Source organism: Corvus brachyrhynchos, unplaced genomic scaffold (genome assembly GCF_000691975.1).
Source record: "Corvus brachyrhynchos isolate BGI_N302 unplaced genomic scaffold, ASM69197v1 scaffold101, whole genome shotgun sequence".
NCBI lineage: Eukaryota > Metazoa > Chordata > Aves > Passeriformes > Corvidae > Corvus > Corvus brachyrhynchos.
In genome coordinates this window covers 21,735,087-21,747,216 of record NW_008237239.1, presented here as the reverse complement: position 1 = coordinate 21,747,216, position 12,130 = coordinate 21,735,087, and the positions used below count along the sequence as shown (strand labels likewise).

Here is a 12,130-nt window from a genome sequence, read left to right as displayed (position 1 = left end):
AGTGAAACAGGTGAGCTGGAAATTCCAGCTCCAAGATTCAATTTTGCATTCGGAAACATAATTTCCAAATCAGAAGATGCAATTTTCAAAACAATTTTTAAAACCTTTGATCCGGGTGATGTAAATAGAAGTTCCAGGAGGTGGGCAAGAGGGGAACAAAATTTGCCAACTACTTAGTAGTCCATTAAACAAACCAGCAAAAGAATGATCCAAACTTACACTTGTTTACTGTTTTTTTAGGTTACTAAACAAAATCATCTAGACCAGAGAGTAGGTAGATGGACAACCCTTCCCAGCTTTAGTGATGCAAATAATGAGACATCTGAGCACAGTGCCCACTCGACAAAACATCAGCCAAGCAAACAAAGTTTGAGTGGAAATGACACATCCTAGCAGAACGTTTCAAGTCCAACAAAATCACCAGGCTTTTTCTATTTGAGCATTTTATGGTTTTCTTCCATAACAGCATTTCAAAGGAAATTTTTATCAATTCCTGCACCCAGAGCAAGAAACTAGTTTCTGTGCAGCAGCATATTTAAAAAGAAACTTGCTCGCAGCAAGTTTGCGTAGACTGACTCAGTCGTATTTCCAGATCTACAACTCACCCCGCCTCTTTGATCACATAACTTCTCACTCGTGCCTCAGTTAAAAGAACTGCAGAAATAGAAGAGGTTCTAGGGGAAGCAATGGCAGGAGGAAGCTGAATTATTAATTGCAGAGATATCCACTCTAATCAGAAGTCCACGCAACACAGGCAAGAAGCTCCATCAGTCTCCACAGAAGTCCTTATGAGCTACATTTTATGTCTGATCCTTCTCTCGGGCACTTGAGTATTTTAAGGAACATACAAATATGGCACAGATCACTATCACTGAAAAAATATGTGAAGAAACAGGCAGTTGACCACCAAAACTACTTCCTTTTTTTTCAATTCTTGCATTTAAAAACCTTGAGAGATACATGCATCATAAAACAATATAGCATAGGGCAATAAAGGTAATTATCATAACAAGCCACACCCCTGACAGTATAGCAGATATTAGCTTACACATGCACTAAAGTACAATACTTAATGAGCAATTTCCGTAAATATTACGAATAAAATATGATTATTGCTGCATCTTACGATTTATTATCTCTTTTATTTGCCAAGACTTAATCTGACTATTATAATTCAATAAAAAAATTAATAGAATATTGAATTTGCTCTTCCAAGTAGTTGTGTCTTTCCAAATGCAAAAATCCTGGCTGAGATTCTTTGCAGTACAGCCTTTAGACACTGTAAGCAGATAATTCAGTCAGGGTACAGACATCAAATCAGTCTGATGCTTTTTCACCCTCCTTTACCTGTTCTCTTTCCACTGTTGCTCCAGACAACCATTAGACCAATAACGCTTGAATGAGAGCTTGAGCTAAGGTATTTGAAATCATTTGTAAGAGGGTATCATGCAATAGCTACAGCTGCTTCCTGGGGTCTTTAGAGTTAAAAAATTTTCTATGTCAGGAAAGAGCTCCACACACAGCCCTTGGAAGACAAGGGCTTTGCAAGAAAAAAAAAAAAAAAAAAAAAAAAAGAAACAATGATTTATGGAAAAGTAGCTTGCTTTTATTCCTTACTATAATCAGAAAATCTAGATGAATTGACAAATTTGCTGCAGGAAGAACTGCACAAGAGCTTTTACTCCCAAAAGCTACCTCATTTTTTTTTGTTATGCATATTGCACAGACACAAATAATTTTGAATTACTTCTTCATGGCTTTCCATGCATAGAGTTGTGCTCTGCATTATCCATCAAGCTGCTGGGGCCCCACAAGCCTGTATTAAACAACAACCAATATAAATAGAGTGCTCTGGCTGACAAGTCATCAAGAATAGGTTTGGCAGATGAAAAACAGCTGCTGTATTCCTCCCATCTCATCTTTAAATAAAAGAAACAAACAAAAAACCAACATAACCTTGCAACAAACATGGAGCAGTGTCAGTTTTAGGGGTTTATTAAGCACTTCATATAAAACCTGCAGGTCAGCTTGAGGCCCAGTCTACTTTTCAGAAAAGTTACTTGTGGTCAACAGCTGGCAAATCTGAGTCCTCTGGTTTTCAAAGTCTACAGCAGACCAAAAAGCTGACCAACACTGATGGATAACAAATCCAAGTAAAAATCATGAAAAACAGATAAAATATTCCACTTTGTAACTGGAGATGTTACAAACAAACCAATAAATCAATTTCTTATTCCCCTGCATAAGAGCACCCCAACACTTTAGTTCAGAGCTATTCTTGGTGGGAAGAGGTGACATTTATAATTTCAGAAGTGTCTATTTCACAATAAAATCCTCAGTGGGGGAACAGAAATAAAGGACTTCATGCTGAAGAACAGTTACTCAAATAGAAAACTGGTAGTTTTCAGAGGAGTATCTTTAAATCTCTGCCACTGGCACTGAACTAAAAATCTCTTTTAGAGAAGGAGACATCCATGGAACTTCTAATGGCTTTTTTGCCCTCATCAAGACAGAATTTTCTCATCAGGTTAACAACTCAGAAGAAATACAGGAAAGGCATATAAATAAAACTCATATAGCCTAGGAAAACCAGTGACTATCACCAGGACAGTAACAGCATGATAGCTTATGCTAACTCATATTATTCAGGGAGTGCAATTATGAAAATAAAGAGGGGGGGGATGTAAAAGCAGACTTTCAGAGGCCTTAAGCAAGGTAGCCAACTTGGAGAAAGTTTCAGTGAGAGCTCTGTATTTGTGACTATCCTTTACAAAAACTTCTCTCAGTTTTAAAATGGAACATATTAACCCAAATAATTCTTCCTTTTCCAGCCATAATGTATGCTGCAAATGAATGTGATTCTGGATGGATATTACTGCAGTGTGATTTGTTTTTCTTACCCAGTGCAGCTTTGTTCTTTTTTAGTATCTTTTATACTGTGACAGTCATCACCTACAGAGCAGCAACAATTGCTGAACTACTTTATTCTCTTCCTCAGGAGCACACAATATGCTATACAAGTTCAGTGGGCCCCATGCTAAAAATCCCAACAGCAAACTTACTGAAATCAGTGAGTTTCCACCTAAAATCAGTTGCAAGATCAAATTATGGATTTTATCTACTCATAATTGTTAAATGGCTGAAAAGAAAGACTAGACATTTGTCTTCATTTGCCCACCATGTAAGTCATTCTGGCTCAACAGTACTTAGACAAGAGACGCAGAACAGCACCTACAGACAAATTTATGTCACTATTTTTAAAAATAATAATAATAAAGATAAATTGCTATTATCAATGGAATGTAACTCTGCCAAGCCTCTGAGTCTGTGCAACTGCCTCAGGCTTTAAAAAATGTATTTCCAAGACAAATATCAAAGAAAAAAACAGTTTGCAAATAATGTTAAAAATGTTCTAGCCATTTAATTGGAAAATTCCATTTGAGAACTTGAAATTTTGCAGGGCTGCCTTTGTGTCAGGAGTACACAGCACTCTGAAGCATACTTACACATCAGCAAGTATCACAAGTTTATAACAACTTTAAAAGTCACATAAATTGTAGTTTTCTAGTGAGCTGTGCTTACAGGCTGGCTGCTTTCCAAGGTAAGCATAGAACAAACAATAGATGGGTTACCTGGCAGGCTCCGAAGCAAAAGAAGAAAAATGCAGCAGTTCTGCAGAAAATTTATAAACGTTTCATTCCCCCTAGAAGCAGCAGAAAGAGCTCATATGCATTTGCTCCATTTCTGAATATGAAATCCTGTTTTCAATCCATTATGTAGATCAATATCCAAAGCAAAGTCCAAACCCACACTGTTGCCAAGCTACCGTCCCACTATTAACTAATAATAATATTTCTGCTTCAGGACCCTACAGTCAGAGATGAAGATCTGCTGTGCTTTTCAGTCTTCCAGACAGCAGCCTTCACATCTCGTTTGCACAGCTCACCAGTAGGATCAGTCAACAGCCTATCTGGATATTTCTAAGATTACATTCCAAACCACTGCTAAGAAGGGTAGCTTTAACCCCATCTTCAGCTCTGTAATTCCCTCTTTCCATCAGCTACAATGGGAAGCTTTTCTCTCCTGACAGAACTCCGAATGGATGTCCCCAGGGCTTCGGGTGGACTGAAGTCTTCAAAACCATTTCTAGCAGAGCATTTCAGGGTGTAAAGCATCGGTATAGTGCTGTGGATGGGGGCAGGCTGTGCCTGGGAAGACGCACAACTGAGTTGGTCCATCTGTACTTGCGCTAACGAAGCTCTGTGGCTCAGCAGGGATTCTCACGGCAGCAGCCTGATGCAGACATGTTGCCTCTGCTTCCAGGGCTACTGAATCTGATTCTATACGACATTGTTCTTCAGACTTAAATGCTCTCAAAGCCAGAAAATGTCTCATCAGTATAGTACAATAAAGCAACTCGTTCCTTGTTAAAGCTGAATGGCTTTGGTCCCTCAAACACCTACAAAGATGTGAGCGACCGTTTGATTCTTACTTGTAAATTTTTTGGCATTTAGATGCAAAGGATCCAGTGCTATTGACAAATGAGTAACAAAATGTTTTGCATGAACATTTATCAATTTTAGCCTAAAACAAATTACCAGCATAAGAAGCTAAATAAAGTAATTCAATGCTGAAACAACCGGGGAAGTTTATCTGCCAGCGCTTATACAATAATTTACTAAGCTGCCAAAAGACAAACGGGGGAAAAAGCAACATCTAAGACTAAGATTTTTAGCTTTTTAGCCTTTTATTATGTAAAATAGTAGCTCATTTGAAACACAAACTCAGTTTCTAATAAAGTTTGCCAGAACAGAAAGGAGCTTATAAAAATAATTAGAAGTGGTTTACTAGGTGCTGCATTTCCCACCACAAAGACCAAGTCAATGTACAATATGTGAGCTTCAAGTCAGCTGCAAACACATTTGGCAGTTGCAGATTCTTTAGGCAGACATGCTGTGGCAGACACAGAGATGCTACGCAATCCAAGAACAAAGTATCCACGAAATAATTATAGAACAGCAACTGACCTAGTCAGGGAAATAACCGATTACAGCTACTCAGGGACTACCAGATTTTACACATGTGAGCAGTGCTCTGGCTTAACAAGAGCTATTAGGAAAAAGGGGGGAGAAGAAGGAAAGCCTTCAAGAGCTACAGATTAAGAGCCTCCCAACAACATCTGGGGCATCATTACAGATCAAGTGACCTCCCTTCCAGTCTCTGACTCAGTACCACTGATGTTGCTACAAAAGTGCCTTAAAAGCTGAAAAGCAATAGGGGAAAGAAACAAAAAGAACAACTTTTAAAACACCACAGAAGCAAAAAAAAAAAAAAAAAAAAAAAAAATTGTTTAGATCATTCAGAAAACTACACTGCTCATACCTAGAGAATGAAAGGCCAAAAGATAAATAATACCCTGACCTACACCAAACCTAACATGTGGAAGATAAAGGAAACAGGTGACAAGTTAGAAATAGTCTAGAGAAGGTAGAAATAGTCTAGAGAAGGTTATTTATTGGTATGCCCTCTCTCCCTTAAAATAAATAACAATAAAACAGGAATCCAAGAGGAAATGCAATGAGTCAATCTTTGCACTAGATAAATCTTATCTGAAAAAGGAAGATACTGTCCAAATCTGACTGTGCAGGTCATGATACCAGAAATATCTAAATCAAGAACCTTCTCACAGCATTTTTTATAGTCATTTTATATAGTTTAACATCAGCCATATCTAGACTTTTCTTTAGGGCCAGAAAGATTTAATGATCCACCAATTCATTATAAGGATATTTTTTCCCTTTTTTTTTTTTTTTTCCCATTTTCTCTTCTGCTACAAGAATCTCTTCCAAGAAGACCTAGTATTGTCTCAGTTATTTTCAAGTGGAAACACACCCTGGGGTGTGCTTCCCCTTTTATCAAGGGCCCTGACCTTTCAGGAAGAAGATTATACAAAACCACAGAATTCCTGGAAAGAATTTGCTCTTTCTGATTAGCACAGTAATATCACAGAAAAGGAAGCAAGAACTCACCTTCAAGGTATGAAACATGCTCATTAGTAAGTAACTGGACAACTGACTAAGGATACATGAGAGAAAGCACACACATCTTTCTAGTTGCATTTGTAGATGGATTCTCAAATGTAATCATAGCTCTTGAAATGCTTTAAATGAGTTCACTGCAATGGGCATTGAGGAAGTGATATTTTTATTGAGGAAATTATAAATTATGCCCTTGTCAAAAATAGTTGCTTATGACATTCCATTTCCCTCTCTTCCTCATCAGGTTGAGGCTTCTCTCCCTATGTCACCTGAAAGTAAACACGATGCTGAAACTCTCAGTGCGGTTTCAAATAATCAAAGGACAGTACGCTTTTACTTACTGGGACACTTTGCATTCAAACACTACAGCCTCAAGAAAATTATTCCACCTCAGGTATGACTACAAGGCATGCTCAAGTTAAGAAAAAACATCACAAACACAGGTACAAAGTTAACACAGAAATGCCAGCATTAAAAATAAGAGCATTGGCTATGAAATACTCTTACGTTCCAGAGTTAAGTGACATTTTTCATCAGAGCAAGGAAGAGACAACTATATTCTCCCACACTGAGATGTTCAGGTGCCAGCAAGACCATCAAAAGCAGCTTGATAAACAAGTGCAAGAGTAGTGATAGCAAATGATGCAACACAGAGATCAAAGACCTGAAATTACATGCTATTGCTTGGAGCCTATTAACGCCATTCATTTATGCTAACATAAGTAAATACAGAGGAACTACTTAGAGAAACTATAGTTACATTATCTTCATCAAATAAGGGACAGGAAAATTGTTCCAACCCTTTACTAAAATGTTATGAATTAATTAACTGGTAGCTGGGTCAACTTGCTGTCTTTCCCAGAGGCATAAACCCAAGACAATACGCAGGGATGCCACTTTCCAAGATCATGGGCAGAATGAATAGTATTGGAATTTCCATTCTAGTGGAGGCACCAAACGAAGATAACTCACTCCTGTGTCTTAAGTCCTACCGAGCAGGATTTTACACCTAATTCTCCACAACAGCACAGAAATAAGAGCCCCAGTGACAAGCAAGGTCTTGCTCTTCATAATTCTGACTTCTGACCTCAGACAGATCCACCTTGAACAGTGATTGAGGCAGTGACATCTCTGAAAAAGTTAGCTGTGGTTGTTAAGCTAAAAAAGCCAACTTCCACAGGGGAACATATGTGGACACTTCTGAGTGCTTCCACGCCTAACACTGAGTATGATTTCTTGTATATACTTTAATCTGAATTTATACAGAAGCACTGGCTTCCCATAAGGGTAGCTCTTAATATGTAGATAGCCTTAAAAGCTCTCCTTAGAAATGCAGAGAGCATTATATTGTTTTATTTAAAGATTAATAATGCATTTTTCATAGTTTAAACAGAAGATAAGGCTTGCAACTTCTACTGGTATCTACAAATACACTGTGAGAAAAAATCTCTGGCTGTTACAGTATCAGTTATATACTTGGGATTAACACAAATAACTTAGAAGGCCATAATTTCTCAAGGCTAAAACATATACTTTTAAATTTTATGTAAAGTTGCTTAACATTCAAAACTTTCTTCTCACACAAATAATTTTCACCTGCTTCAGCTGTTGTTGCAGATGAACAGCCAGGGTTAGGACAGAAAGAATCAAAACAATGCAGCATTGGGAATGAAGGAACACACTATGTCAAAGGGGAAGCCTAGAGCTATTGGAAAGCCCTGTACACTCCAGTTAAGCAAGGCTAAACAACATGCCTTCTAACAAAGACAATTTGAAACCAATTACAACCCAGAAGATTAATGTACTGACTCAGGCGTAGATGAGCCTGAGTTTTCCACCGCCCATATTTCCCAAGAATCCTTGACTAACTCGCAGAAGGAGGGGTAGACCTGCTTGTAAGAGGATTTTCAAAATGCATTTTTTTTATCTAAAATTTATTATATTGAAATTTTTTTCCACACAGATACAAGCTACAACAGCGTGTGTTTCCTTTCCAATTCAGCCACAGCTGAACATTTCATTGAACCATTACAGTAAGAAAAGAACCTTTCACAACAACTTTAAGAAGCTCTCTTCTTTTGGGATCAAACAAATATATTATTAAAGTAATGCCCGTAAGAGGAATCAATCATTGGACTAAGTGATGTCAAGGATTGCTGGGCAATTAAATCCAATTATTAATTCTGACGTATCGATGAGAACTTCAGAACAGAGTATTGAGGAAAACAAATTGAAGACAAATGCTCGTGAAACTATTCTTTGAGTCTTTACTTTCCCTCTGCTCTGGATCTGGATATTAAGAAATGCAAACAACCTTCCTCATCAATATTTAGAAAAGTTTTATGGGCAATACATACAGTAAATTCAGTTTTGAATAATGATATTACTAGCATACTTACTAAGCAATCAAAGTTTTCTTTTGCTTGTTTGGGGAGTTTTGCTATAGAGATTTGGGAACAGACCAAAAAAGTGACACCTTTGAGAATTTCTGCTGTGGAAGGTAAGCTAGCAATAGTCATCAAACCCAGCATCTTTAGATCTTCCCCCACCTTCACTAGTTTAATGGTATGACAACTTAACACCCTTTTCAAAGAGAAATACATAACCAATGTAATACAAAGCCAATGAAATAACATAGCCATATAAACGCTGTTTGGAAGCAGCTGACAGGTCAAACAGCACATGGGTAGTCCTCATTAGTCCCACTGTGTGCTGCTCTTTGATTTGTTTCCATGAGGCAAAGGATGTCGAGGTAAAGGTACAGCTGGTTCTTTGAAAGGAATATCACTAAGGGATAAAAATAAAAAACTCAAAGTATCAAGAACAAGTTGTTCAAGTATCTAGAACAACCCATTTTCTAACAACATCAGATGAACATTCCCAATTATTTCCTTACAGAAAGGAAAACATTTTTTGTGGAATCTTACAGTACTTACAATCAAATAATCTTTATTATTTACATAAGCCACTTTTAAAACCTCTCCTTGTGAATCATCTAATTCTATTACTTGGTTTTATTTTATCCTTTTTTCTTTTCTTTCTTTTTTTTTTTAATTAAACTTTGCTCCACAGAAAACATCAGCAATTATGCTTGGTGGAATGGGGTAAGAAGTTCACACAAAGCTCTCTCACTGCAAAGGCAGTGATGACAGGTTCTGTTAAATATGCATTTTCTCACCTTAAAGATATTTCACTGGAAGAGCCTGAGCAGGAGAAGAAAAAGTAATGGTCTCTTGGCAAGCACATATAAGCTGCCATTACTGTGATGAAACATTAAACCACAAGCAGCTTCCATAGCCAGACCTGCTTATATAAAGGAGCACGTTTCTTCAAGTGTTTTAGCTTAAATAAAGTACTTTTAAGAATTCCCTTCTAACTCAGCTTTCACCTCTTTTGTATGGATATTGCAATACATTACTGTGTTTTTGGAGTAAGAGTTTGGTTGTTTCTGCTTTTTAAAAATCTTTGAGAAAAGATTAAATTGAAAGGAAATTAGCTGCCTTCTGCTTCCCACCAGCAAAGTAGTACAGACTTTAAAATCCTGGATCAAAACTACCTTATGCAATTTTGAATTTGCCAAGCCTAGTACCAATCCATCAAAGAAGGATTTCCCTCATTTCATTTTAGGCATTTACATAAGTACCTTAAGTTGGGTCACAGGAATTATTCTCCCTCATTCCCCATCCCAGCCCGCTCCTTCAGTAGGCTCATCCTATAATCTAATTTCACAAAAGAAAACCGCACTTTCTCTCCCTGTGAAGCACCAAATATACATACAGCTGATTTTCATGGAGGCTTGATCTACAGGGGGTTAATATTTTAGAACTCCAAGGTAAAACTTGCAATCACAGTAGGAAAAGCTAAAGAGACACTTTAACCTCAGGGATGCCTCACATCTTTGTGACATTAGGACCCTCCAAATGCAAATTACTGTGCAGGCAATATTTTTTCAAGTTCTTCCTCTGAGAAAAGGGAGTGAAGGAAAAAGCTACAAGATGCCCTAGAAGAGTTTACTGTTAGGAATGAAAGGTTTTCTACAAGAACATGCTTACCCCTGTAGACCCACACAGCTTGGATTTCTAAACTGAATTTCAGAATGCAATGAAATTTAGCCCTTTCAAGCTGTTTCAGAGATCAGTTCAAGAGCCAGGTCATCAGATTCACTAACACTGAGATATGTCAAGGACAAGAAGTGACAATAAAATGGCCATTTTTTTCTTTACATGTAAGAAATCACTAAATCTGCAGAATTACAACAAACTTCAGTAATGAAAAAAAAACCTGTTTGCAAAATTAATTGCTTCTGCAAAATAGCTCCCTCTTCAGTTTTCTTTCAGTTTGATCCTGCTGATTTGAACATACAAAGGAAGATCCTTCCATCAACATCACAAGTTTGGAAAACCTGTGTTAGATTGAGGTGATATTTTAGTTATCATGGACTTGTCCTCCTCAAAGTTAAAAGCCAGAAGATACAATTAGATCACTTAATCAAATGTTTATGGAATGCTATTCAACAATAGTTGGTCTGCAAACAGGTTTCCCTGTATTTTGATATAGTAATTTTGATCTATAAAGAGAATTGCAAGCTAACCACAAAACTTCAGTCTTCATTAGATAAACTGGACAAAAGTAATGTTATATCATGAACAGCCAAGGAAAACACATTACAAACACTTCTGAATTTTTTCAGCCAAACTTATTTTGCATATCATCATATGTATTCAAAGAGCATCATAGGCAAGATGCACACTGGGCAAACACTGCTGTGACAGCTTCACAGTTCTATTTTCAAAAGAAATTATAAAAGAAAGTAAGTAACCTACGGACATCAAACACGCATCAGACAAAGATTGTGTACTCACTATGGTGTGAGGGTAAGCCAGTACTCTCCAGTAGTCCCAAGAATCGAGGATGTTACTAATGCCATGAGTATCCCAACCTCTTGCTCCATACACACTCTTTATGTACAGATACATATCATGTTTTGGTAATAGGCTCTGCCAGTCCTTAATAATGGACTACTTAGTACAGTCGTCAAAGACGTAACTTTGACTCCAAAAATTTTCCTTCTGTCATGACAGCTCCATTTAGTGGATAATTTTTCTCATGGCTCAAGAACAGCCACATTTGTCTCCAGTCAAATTATTCGTAATCCAAAAGAATAAACCGTGATCAAACTCAGAAATTTAGTTTTCCTACCTTAACAAGGGACTTTCTGAGCATGTATCTTGAAGAAGTTGGCCTTTCAACAACTACTCCTTGCATTTATTTTATGTTCAGAGACAAGAACACAGAAATGAGATTGCAAAGCTTTTGTTCAGGGTTCCTACCTGGTGGAACAGTTAGAGAGCATCTATCAATACTTAGATGTATTGATACCCCAAAACAAGCTAAGAATTCACAGTTTACATGTGGAAATGCACAATTGAAAGTGAGCTGCAACACAGCTACTTATTCCTGGAGGAAAACTCACTTCATTTTAGAAAGGGGAACTAAGACAGCACTGCCACAGCTGAGGAAAATACCACTTTCTCTCAGTATTTGCAAGATCTTATCATGTGGTAGTTCTAAGTTAATGCATGGGATATTTCTCTAGCTATATTGGGGTAGGAAGGTGTGGGGGGGGTAGTTTTATATTTATTAACTTATTTTAATTTTATTTTGGATTTCAGTTTCCAGTTTGTTCTCGAGACCTTTTTTTGAGTATCCTGAACTTGTTTCAGATGTAGCAATTTGTCCAACTAGAAGAAATTACGCTATTAATGATGTTGAAGGGGTCTAGATAAGAAGTCAGCTTAATTTCTCTACAAGATAAGCTCTTTTTTCATAAAGGATAAGGATGCTAAACCATGAAATTTTCAACATTTAAGAGGACTGTACTGCTTAAGAGCAGAGCAGGTAGGTATATTTCTAATTAAAGAGTAAGTGACATTCTCATTTCAAGGTTCTCCATTTGACTGCTTAGGTTTCAAAAAAGCGAACAGTTAGTTATAGAAGCGGTATGTGTTTGTGTAAATCAAACATACTACCAGTGTAGAGATCAAAATCAAATTAACCTCTACAGGCAATTTTACTTAAAGTATTTATGCTTT

General features: G+C 37.2%; 1 protein-coding gene across 4 annotated transcripts in view; it reads right to left on the bottom strand.

Annotated features, from left to right (window-relative positions):
* LCLAT1 (lysocardiolipin acyltransferase 1) overlaps positions 1-12,130 on the bottom strand; it is a 113,289-nt gene that overhangs the window by 79,793 nt on the left and 21,366 nt on the right. For 2 of the 4 annotated variants that reach the window (XM_017730136.1, XM_017730133.1), the window contains exon 2: positions 1,348-1,468. The exons of the other annotated variants lie outside the window; for them this stretch is intronic. The gene's annotated coding sequence lies outside the window, so the exon portion shown is untranslated. The remainder of the gene's footprint in view (positions 1-1,347; positions 1,469-12,130) is intronic. 4 annotated transcript variants of the gene reach the window in all.